Genomic DNA, 11,066 nt, shown 5'->3' on the forward strand with positions numbered 1-11,066 from the left:
AGTTATAACTTTCACAATTTACAAATACACATTCTTCTAAAATTATTCAACGCTTACCCAATTTACCTTTTATTTAAATTTATTGAAAATTTCTTATAAAATGATTTTATTTAAATTCAAATACCACAATCAAATTTTGCTAAATTTAAATTTAAATTATTAATTTGGATCTACAAAAATTTTATTAATAAAATAAAATGGTACAAATATTTACATTATATTTAACTTCATTAACTACAAATGCAGTTTTTAATCTACGAAATTTCAACTTAAAAAATATAACTTGAAATATTAAACAAAATAAAAACATAAAAACTAAATAAAAAATTGAAAAGGTATAGCTCAAATTCTATGATTATAATAAGAGGTTTATCATGTCCAAATTAAGCAAGTTAGAATGAGGAATTATTTTTATAATCATCGCTAACTTTATATATCAGTTCTTCAATTTTTTTAAAAGAAAAAACTAAATCAGCATAATTCGCTAATTTGACTTTAACTAAAGTTAAAAACTAAAAATTTTAAATTTTTTTACTATTATAAATAGAAGAAAAATGAATTTATTTATTCATTTTGCATTATTTTATTTTAACATAATACGAGTTATGCATCTAAATTTGACTTCAGGTATGAAATTGTTTTAAATTTTTTTTATAGAAGGAGAATTCAAATTTAATTTTTGTAAAAAAGATAAATTAATTTACATGTTCTAGAATCAAATAATCAAGTAAGAAAATATTTATATATATTTTTCAATACCATAAATCTTTTGCAGTTAAATATTTAACTTATTAATAAGCATATCAATAATCTACTTAAAAATTTGTATTTTTTAAATATTTTTTTTCAATTTAGTCTCTTAACATCTCAATTTTGTTACATTTAGCCCCTGTACTATATATTTTTGTTCAATTTAGTCCTTATGACATGACAAAATGTCACGACCCGGTACTACTTTTGAGCCCGTGATAACCGCCGCGATGTCTTGATAGACATTCATTACTCGAAATATCAGCCGAAACCTTGCAAGGCTCTTACAGCAATTTTACGTCTCCTCTATGAGTAACAGTTACTAAATATCATGTTTTAAGGGAATATAAACTATTTTTAAATAAAAAATAAACAAAATGTAATTTCTACCACATAGGGGTATTTTTGTCAAGCTCAGCCCTAAATTATCTACCATGTTACACATGAGACTAATAGAGTGATTGTATATTTGAACAGCCCCGGAAGAATATTTAAAAGTAGGTATTGTGCTTAGAAGTAGAAGTAAGTCGATTTATACCTCGAACTAATTAAAATAGGGATTTTAAGGTGAAATTAAGAGTTTCACAGTTCAGAGAGGACTAAAAATAGTAATTTGGAGTTCGAGAATCAATTTGGAGTCAAAACCGAAATTTTCACTATCTAGGGGCAAAATGGTCATTTGCCACTTGGGGACAAAATGAGAATTTTAGAAAAGATTTTTTTGGCCCCATTTGATTTATTGGAGTATGATTTGAGGTTTAGAAGTGAAAAATTTTAATTTCGGTATAATTTGGAGTATAGGGGTGAAATGGTAATTTTACCACCTCAGGGGCAAATCGGTAAATTTTCACCCTCGACACTTGTCAAGACCAAGGGATTTTGTTCATTATGGAAATGGATAAACATGAGAAATGTGTGGTGGAGAATTAAATAATTAAAAGTCAAATATTTAAAATTTGAACCAATAAGGAAATGCCATGTGTCATGTTTTTATTATTTTATTGTTTCTTCATAAAAAGGTATAAAAATCAGCCCATTTCTCCCATAATGGTCAGCCAAACCAGAATGGAAGAGAAACCAAGGAAGAACAAACCCTAGGTGGGAAAAATCAAAGAGAAAGTGTTAGAATTTAAGGATTTGGTCAAGCAAAGGTAAAATTTCTTTGATTTTGCTAGTGATTTACCTTACCCATGCATTTTCCCTTAATTTTCATGGTTGAAAAACATGCTTTCATGGTGAATTCATGGCTGGTCAAAATGGGTATGGAGAGAGAATGATGTTAGATTGATTTGATTCTAAGTTATGTTAGTGTTTTTAGTTAGTTAAGTATGTTTAGAAACAAAACAACAAGAAAAGAATCCATTTTCCCCATGAACCTTCAATGGCCGAACCCTATGTAAAGTGTAGAAGTAATGAATTGATTTTTTGATCAAGCGAATTGGTTGAAAAATTGATAAAATGATGATTTATGGTGAGAAAATGGAATGGGAAAAGTTTTAGTGATAGTGCACCACAATGGCCGAAATTTTCAAGAAGAATTATAAGGGTTGTTAGGCTGAATTTTAGATTATTGAAAATTGTATTTAGTGAATTGAAATATTAGAAATGAAATGGAGCAATTTGGAGCCAAATCAGACACAATTGTCATTTAATCGGGTAATAGGCCGAATTAAGTCAACACTGCATTTAAGCGATAGTCGGATAAGTTGCATATCATATCATGCATTACACCGAGCCTAGATTGATTTTATAATGGTCAACCATTGATGTGGTGAATTATGTATTGTACATTGTGGATAGGTGGTGAGTAAATTACATTGGTAAAAGTATAGAGATTGTGCTTGGAGACTAGGATTAGGAGTACATCGACTCCTAGAACTGTGAGTAAACTTATTATCATCTTAATTATCTAGAGTAGTTTTATACAATTGTGTGATTTTATGGAAAATGGGTTTAAATGGTAAATTGCTATGTTTTAGGAGCAATTGTGATTTTATAAAATGATTTTATAAATTTTCTAAAAAATTGAATACTGGTTCTGAAAATAGAGTAATTGGAGACTGCCTGCTTGTGTTGTAAATTTATGGTTTTAAATTGAATGGCTTATGACAACATATGAGCATGAATGGCTAAACTGATTTTTGGTGTTGAAATTATTTGTACTGTGTATTCAGCCTTGAGAGGCTAGGTTGCGATAAATTGCCATGTCATGCAGAAAAAGATTTTATAAATCAGGTGGTAGATAAAATAATCCATAGTCACTGCAGTGGTGGGGGTTTCCGTGGACTGCCTATAAGAGGGGTATGGTAACCCAATTATATATTTACCTCTGGGGGGAGATGTTGGATGAAGTATCTCCTGAGGTAAAGATTTGAGTGCACTTCACGTGGACCACCGCGTGAGAGTGAGACTTAGCCAACACCAAGGCATGGCTAAAATTTCGGATGTAAAGACATTTAACAGCCTTGGCGGACTCGGTTGGGATAACCCTCGATCAAGGTATCCCTGATAACTGAGTATGAGAATGATTTTTGGCACGAGCCAAGCCTTTCAGAAGATCATAAGCCTATTTGTTTATTTGGGTGAAATAAGTTGAAAGGTAATGAAATTACAATATGATGACTTATTTTAACTCGTTTCCATTTACTTGCCTTTAGATAGTTTAGATGGTGTCTGTTTACTCACTGAGATTTTGTAATCTCACCACCCTCATTTCCTCACATTTCAGGCTCGGGGAATTCCATAGTTAGCTAACTTTGACAAGGACCTTCATTTGGACTTGAATCGGCAAAAGTTGTAGGTTTTCAACTTTTGATGCATTTTGGTTAGATGTGGGCCCATGTGTCACTGTAAAAGTAATTTTATGCTTTGGTTATTTGCTTTATAGTATATATGAATATAATTAACTTTTACGCTATAAGAATTACTTACCGATAGCTTTATAAAAATTATTTTACAAGAAAATAGTTTATTTTATTGAATATTTTTATTATATTCAAATGGTCAAATTTTCACTTCAAATGAACGTTTTAGATACTTAATTTGTTTTTAAATCACTAAATATATATTTTCTACTTACCTATTACATTTTTAGGAAGTTTTGACATTTTTGATAAAAAATGACGAAAATGCCCATTTGAGCCAAAAAACAATATGTTATGTTCTAATTTGGAAATGACTCATAATCTTTCAAATTACGATATTTGATAACTATTGCTCACCGGGGAAGTGCGAAAGCTGATACGAGAGCCTTACGAGGTTTCGATCGGCATTCGAAGTGAAGAATGTCTGTCGAGGCTTCGCGGCGGTTGTCAATGGCTCGATGGGAGTTTCAAGTCATGACAATTTTGGTCATTTTTACTTGAAAAATTTGAAACCTGGTGAAAATACAGCATACGATCGAAAAATATATATTTTTTATCTAAAAATAATTTTAGTAATCTAAATCATCCATTTAAAATGAAATTATGTCTAATCAAACTAAATAAAAATATTAAATAAAATATCCCATTTTCTTATAAAACAATATTTATAGAATCCTACATAAACAATTTTTGTAGCGTAAGAGTAAAATAAATTCATATATATAATAGCACACTAAACCAAGTATACAAAAATATTCTACAATGACATGTGAGCTCCAATATAACCGAAAATATACAAGACTGTAGACCTTCGATTTCTAAGGATGTAAATCCAAAAGCAATCCTCGACAAAATCAGCTGTCTACGGACTGTCCTGAGCCTCAAATGGGTAAAAAAAAAAGGAGAGTTTTTTTATGAACCCAGTGAGTAAGCAAAGTTCATCTACAATATCTAAAGCTGAGAAAATGGAGACAGTTAAATCATCCCATCATAATGTATTCATAACATTCAAAACTCATTTCAATTCATATAAAACAATTACATTTCATCAAAATAATCAACAAGGCTTATGATTCTCTTAAAAACTTGGCTTGTGCCAAAACTCATACTTGGTGACACCTTGGCCCGAGCATCCAACCGAGTTCGCCAAGAATGTTAAAACGACATATACCCATAAAACATGTTTTTTTACTTCTAAAACATAGCCATTCCTTGGCGTTGGCTGAGTTTCATCCTCACGTGGTGGTTCGGCGTGAAGTGAACTCTAAACTTACCTTAGGAGATACCCTCCGCGCCTCTCGCACTAAGGTAAAATATAACGGGGTTTACCGTGCCCCTCTAATAGGCTGGTCCATGGAAACCTACCCACTGTAGTAAGCTAATCAAATAACCCACCAAATCAATAAAAATTTTGACAGCATGACATGGCTAATATGATATTACCCAGCTTGTCAAGGTAAAACAAAATAGTTCATATAATCCACAAACCACAAATCCAGCCATTCATGCCATCACATTGTCATAAGCCGTCAATTCAAACCATATATATATATATATATATATATAGATAACACAAGTATATAGTCTCCACTTACTCAATTTTCAAAATCATCATTGAATTGTAAAACAATTTATAAATCTCATTCATTTAACCAACACTGAACTTATAAAACATAAAAATCGACGGTTTAAGTTCATTATTCTTTAAAATCATAAAAACGAATATAAAGTACTTTAGATAGTTAAGGTGAACATTTGATTACTCACAATAGCGGAAGTTTGGTGTACTCCTATTCTTGGTCCTCAAGTACGATATCTTTACCCTTATCAAAGGGCTCACCACCTATACATAATACACGACACGTAATTCAATATATTTGTGCCAAACTATTATAAAACTATTTCAGGCTCTATATGAATGCATGAAATTGAATGAGAATTGTTCGAATAATCACTTAAAGACGGTGTTCTATGTGGGTTCAATTATGATCGGACTGAATTTGTATTCGACCTAACTCGAACTATACACTCTTGAATTAACCAAAACATCCAATTCAACTTCAAATATATTCATTGCACTTATAATATTCCAAATACAACAAAGTACCTCAATGAGCTTGATTATGACATAATTCATCGTAATCAAAATTTATTCCGATTCTGAACTAACGTACTAATCAGTGTTAACACAGTCCAATAAATCCATCTACATCATTAGGAATCAAATCCAAGTTCATTTACTATGATTTTCTCATTATTGTTCAAGTCGTTTACTAAAGGAACTATACTTTTCGATAGCCGTTTTCGATATCTGATACCATAAATCATCAATTACGAGCTAAATAACATGAAATACAACAAAATCCATCATCAACATGTCATCTATAAAATTCGGCCAAAGAGGGTTGTTGAAGGGCATGTGATTTTCTTGCTTGTTTTTCATGCCAAACATCACCAAACAACTAAAAACACTTAGATATCATGAAATCTAGCAAAATCCATCATCAAAATCTCTCTCCCTATGTTCGGCCAGCAAGTATTCCCTCATGAAAACTCGTGTTTCATCCATAGAAAATGAAAAAGAAAGCATAGGAAAGGTAGATCTTAAGTTAAAATTGAAAAATCTTACCTTTGATTGTTTTGTTCTTTGAAATTCAACAAATTTCTCTTGAATTTTCCTCTCTAGGGTTTGTTTCTATTCTTTTCTCTTTGTTCTTTGCTTTGGCCGACCATGAAGAGTGAAATGGGAGAGTTTATGTTGAGTTTATAAAGGAAATTATAAAAATATTAAAACTTGACATGTGTCACCATGTGATTGTCCATGGTTAAAACTTAAGAATTAAGCATTTTCTCACCACCACATGTAATCTCTTAATTATCCAAAATATAAAATAATAATAGGTTAAATTCATGGGCTTGACAAGTGTTATGGTGGTGTAAAAGTTTAAAAATTCCAATTACATCCTCGTGAATACTTAAAATGATTATTTTGCCCTTATGTTCGAAGAAATGTCGGAATTAAAATTTTTCATTTCTTAAATTCAAATCATGCTCCAATTAGTCAAACTTGGTTAAAAATTTCATCCAACATCCCAATTTTGCCCTCAGGTGGCAAAATGACCATTTTACCCCTACATTATGAAAATTCCTAATTTGACTCCAAATTAATCCTCGAACTCCGAATCACCATATTAAAACATTCTAAGGTTCAATAACTCTCAAATACATCCTAAAATATCTATTCAAACTAGTTTGAGGTTTTAATCGGCTTAATTATACCACAAGGTACGATACCGACTTTTAACGATTCTCCGAGGCATCCCAGTATGTAGATATGCTATCAAGTACATGAATGACATGACAAGTATATAATAGAGTAGGGCTTGACAATACTACCCTTCTTAAAATAAAATTTTGACCTCAAAATTTCACTTACCGGACTCAGAGAAAAGATGCGGATATTGGTTTCTCATCTAGTGCTCAACTTCCCACGTCATCTCCTCCATCCGAGCATTTTCCCATAACACTTTAACCATTGGAATGTTCTTATTCCTCAACACTCGATCCTTTCGGTCTAAAATGCGTACAGGTTGCACCTCGAACTTCAAATCTTCTTGCAACTCAATCGGAGGTGCCTCGAGAATATGGGAGGGATCAGGTATATACTTCTTCAGCATCGAGACGTGGAAGACATTGTGAATTCAATCCAACTTTGAGGGTAATTCTAGTCTATATGCCACTGGCCCAATCCTTTCAATAATACGAAATGGTCCAATGTATCTCGAATTGAGCTTTCCCCGCTTTGCGAACTGGATCACACCTTTCATTATCCAACAAGATACCACAATTTACCACAATAATATAATCAAATTCCAAATCTTTTCTCCGTCTATTGGAGTAACTTTTCTACCTGTCTTGAGCTATCTTTAATCGCTCTCGGATAACCTTGATCTTGTCATTAGTCAGATCAATTAGTTCTACATTAAACAATTTCCTCTCACCCACTTCATCCCAGTAGAGTGGAGTTCGACACGTTCTCCCATATAGAGCCTCGTATGGTGCCATCCCAATGCTAGACTAAAAACTGTTGTTATATGCAAACTTCACTAACAGCAAGTGTCTATACCAACTCCCTGTAAAGTCAATGACATAAGCCCGTAGCATATCCTCCAAAGTCTGAATGGTCCTTTCAAATTGACCATTCGTCTGTGGATGAAAGGCAGTGCTAAACCTCAAATTAGTTCCGAGAGTAGCCTGGAATTTTGGCCAAAATCGAGAAGTGAACCGAGGGTCTCAATCTGACACGATAGAAACTGGGACTTCATGTAATCTCACTATCTCATCTATATAAAGTTTAGCCAGTTTCTCAATGGAATACGTACTATGGATAGCCAAGAAATGAGCGAACTTAGTCAATCTATCCATAGTCAACCAAATAGCATCCTTCCCACTCTGTGTCCGCGGTAAACCTAGCACAAAGTCCATAGTCACGTGCTCCCACTTCCATTTAGGGATAGGTAGAGGATGAAGAGTATCCGATGGTTTCTGATGTTCTGCCTTAATTTGTTGGCATGTGAGACATTTCGCTACAAACTCTACTATGTCTCGTTTCATACCCAGCCACCAGTAACTTTTCTTGATAGTCCTGTACATTTTGGTGCTTTCGAGATGTAAAGCATAGGTGAAAGAATGAGCTTCCTCCAAAATAGCCCGTCTCAGTTGATCATCTTTAGGGACACAAACCCGATTCCCAAGCATTAAGATACCATCATCACCAAGTCTAAACTCATTAGTTTCTCCATCTTGTAACTTTTTAACTTCCCGTTTCAACTCATCATCAGACTTTTGCAATTCCTTGATTTGGTTCAACAATGAGGGTCTCACAACAAAGCTAGCAAGTAGGATTCCATCCTCGCCATTGCTCAATTGGATCCCTAGAGATTTCATTTCAAGTAGTATCAAAAAATAATAATTTTGAAGTGATGCTAATGAAGATGAGGATTTACGACTCAAGGCATTTGCTAAAACATTTGCCTTCCTCGGATGATAATCAATTACTAAGTCATAATCCTTAATCCACTCTAACCATCGTCTCTATCTCAAGTTGAGTTCTTTTTGGGTGAGTAAGTATTTCAAACTTTTGTGGTCAGTAAAAATCTGATAACGCTCACCGTATAAGTAATGCCTCCAGATTTTTAATGCAAAAACTATGGCTGCCAACTCCAAATTGTGGGTAGGGTAATTCGTCTCATGCTTTTTCAGCTACCGAGAAGCATAAGCTACTACTTTCTTATCTTGCATTAACACGCACCCCAATCCTAATTTAGAGGCATCATTGTACACCATAAATTCTTTCCCATTAACATAAAGTGTCAAAACGGGAGCGAAGGTCAATCGGTTCTTTAGCTCTTGAAACTAACTCTCACAAACATCATCCCACTCAAACTTGATTCCTTTACGAGTTAGACGAGTCAGAGGAGTAGCTATCAATGAGAAGCCTTGAACGAACCTCTTATAATAATCGACTAAACTGAGGAAACTCTGAATCTCGATCACCGTTTTCGGTTGCTCTCACTGTAAGATTACCTTGATTTTCTTGGGATCGACATAAATTCCAGCTCCAGACACAACATGTCCCAAGAAAAGCACTGCCTTTAACCAGAACTTACATTTAGAAAACTTGGCATAAAGTTGTCTCTCCCGCAAGGTTTGCAGCACAATGCGCAAATGAGTAGCATGTTCATCATCATCCTTCAAATACATCAGGATATCATCTATGAACATTATCACGAATTTATCCAAGTACGGGTGGAACACCTTGTTCATGAAGTCCATAAAAGCTGCCAGCGCATTTGTCAGATCAAAAGGCAAAACCTAAAACTCATAATGCCTGTAACGAGTCCTGAAAGCAGTCTTGGGTACATCCTGCTCCTTGATCTTCAACTGATGATACCTAGACCTTAGATCAATCTTAAAAAACACCGTAGCACCCTGAGTTGATCAAAAAGATCATCAATTCATGGTAAAGGGTATTTATTCTTGATGGTCACTCGATTCAGCTGATGATAGTCGATACATAACCGAAGAGTGCCATCCTTCTTCTTTACAAACAAGACTCGCGCACCCCAAGGAGAAGTACTAGGGCGAATAAAACCCTTATCTATTAATTTTTGCAACTGGACTTTCAGCTCCTTTAACTCTGCTGGAGCCATCCGATACGGAGGAATGGAAATAGGTGTGATACCCAAAAGTAAATCAATAGTGAACTCAAACTCTCGATCAGGAGGTAGTCTCGGTAACTCATTTAGAAATACATCAGAGAACTCATTTACTATTAAGACATCCTCTAACTTAAGTTCCCTTTTTAAGGTGTCAATCACATGTGCCAAATAAGCAAGATACCCTTTTCGCACTAGTTTCAAAGCTCTGATAGCCAAGATTACACAGGATGGTAATACTGAGGTTCCCCTGTAAATACAACATTTACTCTTTCAGAATTTTGAAGTACAACTTATTTCCTGAAACAATCCACTTTTGCCCGATGTGTAGTCAACCAGTCCATACCTAATATCAAATCAAAATCCTGAATCTTTAAAGGAATTAAGCCAGCTTTAAATTCTTCTTCACCAACTCTTATCCCACAATCTCTGTAACAGGTGTTTCTAATCAACTGTTCCCCTAGAGGGGTATGAACTACAATTTTCTCCTCTAAAGGTGACAGGTTTCTATCAGAAAAGGATGCAAATGTCGTGCTTACATAAGATCTATCCGAACCAGAATCGATTAAGACATAAGCATCTCTGTCAAATATAAATATAGTACCTGTCACTGCACTAGGTCGGACTTGTACCTCTTCCTCTGTCACAGCAAAAACTCTCATCGAAGTATGAGTTTGTGGTGTAGAGGGTGGACGCGTCAGGGTATTACTTCCCACATCGGACCGCATCGCTACACCCTATCTTGACTATGACCCAAAAAAATCTCTTATCTGAATATCGGTGCAAACTTGGGGAGATGAAATAGCTGCAGTAGCTCGTCCTAATTGCGGACAAGCACTCCTCATGTGACCCAACTGACCACACTGAAAACACCTTACAGGCTCCCTAAAGGCCCGGTATGAAATCTTCCATAATTTAAGCATCTATCACAACTCTTAAAACTCTTCTCAAGAGCACTCGTCGCTGATTTTTTGAATCTATGAGACTTATGTTGCGACTGTTGAGATGGGGGTCGAGTAGATGCTACTGAAGCAGTGGTAGCACTCCTTGAAGCAGATGAATATTTGCCTTTTTCCGAGAAATGGCTGAAAGATGTATTTGGATTCTTCCTTTTAACAAACTCGGCTAGAATCCTCCTATTCTCAATCGTGAGCTTCTCAACTCATAGAGCCATCTGCGCAAACTCTTTATACGGCTCCTTACCCGTTACTGTCATACGATCTCTGATTTCATT

General features: G+C 34.5%; 1 non-coding gene across 1 annotated transcript; it reads right to left on the reverse strand.

Annotated features, from left to right (window-relative positions):
* Positions 1 to 337: 337 nt before the first annotated feature.
* On the reverse strand, positions 338 to 430 carry LOC148762065 (small nucleolar RNA snoR8a). Its single transcript, XR_016027257.1, has one exon. It is a non-coding gene; the product is annotated as a small nucleolar RNA snoR8a (small nucleolar RNA).
* Positions 431 to 11,066: the final 10,636 nt, after the last annotated feature.

This window comes from Theobroma cacao, chromosome 6 (genome assembly GCF_053813885.1).
Source record: "Theobroma cacao isolate CCN51 chromosome 6, ASM5381388v1, whole genome shotgun sequence".
NCBI classification, from domain to species: Eukaryota; Viridiplantae; Streptophyta; class Magnoliopsida; order Malvales; family Malvaceae; genus Theobroma; species Theobroma cacao.